A 3,481-nucleotide genomic window follows, 5' to 3' on the forward strand; every position below is an offset into this window, starting at 1 on the left:
CATGTCATTAGCACCTCTAGTAATATATTTACTGAGAAAAATGGTGACGTGTTCGATACTTATTTTACCCGCTGTATATTTGATGGGTGACTGTAGTGTTTTCCAGTAATAACTCTTATTGCTCTTTTCTGCAAAATAAAAAATGGGGTTTATTATTGTTTTACATGCTTTTCCCCATATTAGGTAATTGGAGCAGCAGCAGTCAAAATACCTCAAAACTCGAGCAAATAGGCTAAAGCTAAAAACAATAGAGGTACATGAGAAAATGAGTTCATAACGAATGAAAAATAAATACATTCAATTATTCGTGTCCATGTCGGTCTCAAACCCCGGTCTCCCGCTCAACACTCTACCCATTGCCCTATTGGAAGGCTTGTTGTGAATTGAGCTGCGTATTGCACAACAACAACCGTGAAGGCCTTTTAAACTGGAGGTATAAAAGCCAGCTAGGTAGGGGGCTGAACGCAGATTTCGGTGGGTTTTCGTACGGCTTGTGACATCACAAAATGTAGGAAGTATAAAACTTGTCATTAATAGACATTAAAAATACATTAACTTACAGTAAATATGCCCCTGGGTGCATTGTTTTGGTCCTAGGACTGTTTTAAGAAGTACATACCGAAATTTGAGTAAAAAAACCTTTAAAAAGTGAATTTTGCATAATAGGTCCCCTTTAATTATGACAGAGTATTAGGGCCACACAACAAGATTTTTTTATTTTGTTTTTAAATTACGAGAATAAAGTCATAATATTACAAGAATGAAGTCATAATATTATGAGGAAAAAAGTCAGAATTTTCTAGCCTTTACATGAAAAAGCATGCAGTTACCACTGCATCAAAATAAGGAATGTTGAGCAACTTGTCAAGTTGTTCTTTACTATTGCTTAAAAATAATTTATATTTTAGCACACTAGCATTAATTATCAGTAGCAGGACTTAGAAATTGTGCAAATGACTATAAACTGAAGCCGTATTGTAACTAATGGATGCAATGACAGATTTAGTCGTCACATAGCTAATTTGGATGAAAGCATATTAATATATGCTTTCACATGCTTGCACTAACAGTGGCCCAAGTCACTGTGGACTACTTTATAAACACACTGTACACAGAAGGTGTGGGGAAAATAATGAGGAAATTAGGAATGGAAAATGGTCACGTCGTGTAAGATTATGACTTTGATCTCGTAATATTACAACTTTAATCTCGTAATATTATGACTTTAATCACAAAATAATAAAAAAAAATCTTGTTGTGTGGCCCTAATACTCCGTCGTAATTTAGAGATCAAAACGGAAAATCTAAAATTTGTGGCTCTCTTTATATTTGTGTTATTAATAATCACCTGACTCAGTTTTTGAAGTAAAAATTTTACTATGCCAGGTGCATAAAGAGAATCAATCATTTACCACTTACTCCACTTGGATCAGCTGTTGCACTAACACTGCTGCGATTTTATATCACTACACTTTTCTAATCAGTACAGCTGAAGGTGGCTGAAACTAATTTTAAATAAAGCTACAGTGAAACTTTACTCATAGTAAGAAAATCAATGATGGTTATTTGCTACATTAGACAAAATGCTTGAAACAATATACTTCACTTTGCCTTGTATCACATCACAGGGGTGGGAGGAGCTTAGACTTGGCAGTGTTCTGTTTGTTTGGACTGTGCCAAGAGAGCTGGCAAACATCTTGTGTCAGGTTTTGATCATTTTATTGGCTTTTGAAGAAAGCAATGACATTTTATGGTAAGTGCCACTGACTCACAATAAACCCAGAATTGAGATCTCTAGTCTTTCTTTTGAACTTGAAAATCTCTCCTCTCAGCTAAGAACAGCGGCTTCACCTTCAGAATCATTAAMAATAACTAATTTGTTGAATCATACAAAGTTAAATAATCAACTAAACAACAAAAGTTTTAAAGGGAGAACTCCTAAGTTATTGTGCACAGACTTATTTAAGTCCTCGCAATACTATTTTTGTTCTATGAAAGTGAAATTTGGCTCAGGTAGGAAACACTGCTATTATTAGTCTCAGARAGCATTTGGCAGACATGCGCAGTCCTGTGTTGATAGTTGGCAGATAAGGCTTCAGGTTCTAGACGTAAGATCACCATCTGTTTGGTTCTACATTTATTTTCATTGCATCAACAGAACCCAAACGGCTCAAAGGCTGCCCCTGTCACTCCTTCAGCAGCACTGCTACACGTAGTCATWACAATGAAACTCTGCAGAGGTATTAAATAAAATGTCTGGAAGCAGGACACTGTGGATCAGTCAAATAATGTAACAATTCAATTACTGAAAAACGATGTTAAACTAAAAATTCCCTTCAAAGCAGCTCTTATTTTGGGGACCTTTCTGAGCTTTGTGAACATTAAAATTACACTTATGATTTCTGCCCCCTGAAACACCCACATAATTAAAGAGTTTATAATTAGAATTAAAACTTTAAATACATAATCTTTACTTATTGATTTTTCCAGCCTTTGATTCTTTCATAGTCCAGCCATTGTGATTTTTTTTATTTACTTGTCTAACTGAAGAAACACTTGTAATTGCATGTCTASCAAGTTACATGAGCAGAAATATTGGAAATCATTGACTAATCAATATTATGTGTAGTAACACTCACAGGCAAGCTATAAAAAAGCCACGAATCAATGAGTTCCTGAGAGAGAGACTATTGATGGGTGCAGCTGTGAGCTGACCTGCAAACATGCAACTGGAACTCTGTTAAACTGGAGCCGGTCATTTATTAGATCGGTGTGACACAGATACGTTTGGAGGTCAATTGAGAAGCTTTACTCTAATTTTAACATGAATGAAGAAGGTTTATTCTTTACGTCTGTAGTACAAAGTTTATTTCTTCCATTTTCCTGCAGAATGGAGGTTTTTAAAGCCTAAAAAGTCACCTAAAAAACAACTTCCTGAAATGCTATAGTGAAAATGACACGTGTAAGGTTTTTTTTTTTTTGCTTGATTTGTTTAGAACAAAGAATCTAAATCCTGAAGAAAAGTCTTTAAAGGGGCAATATCATGTAAAATCAACTTTTTGCATTTTGTATCATGTTATAATGTTACACTCTCATAAAAAACATGCACAAAGCCTTGCTTTGACTCATTCATGCATGTTTGAGAAACCCTACAGCATTTTTAGGAAGCCATGCTGAGGAGCAAAACGACAGGTGGGGACCAGAAATGCCTTTTGGTAACAGAAAGGCCCCTGGGACGTGTCTTTAAGCCGAGCTTCCTCATGGCGGAGCACCCCCCCTTCCCACACACCCCGYCCATGACTCCTGCAGGCTCTCTGGTGAAAGTGAAAGTGAAACTTAACTGTCTGCTGAGCTCTCAACATTAGTTCTCACTCAGTGAAGCTCTTTTCAGATTAAAAATACCTTTGAGGAAATGTATTTTCAGATGCCAAGAAAACTGCATCATAGCTGTGCCCCTCCCCCGCACTGAAATGGGTGAGAC

This window comes from Austrofundulus limnaeus, unplaced genomic scaffold (assembly GCF_001266775.1).
Source record: "Austrofundulus limnaeus strain Quisiro unplaced genomic scaffold, Austrofundulus_limnaeus-1.0 Scaffold156, whole genome shotgun sequence".
Taxonomy (NCBI): domain Eukaryota; kingdom Metazoa; phylum Chordata; class Actinopteri; order Cyprinodontiformes; family Rivulidae; genus Austrofundulus; species Austrofundulus limnaeus.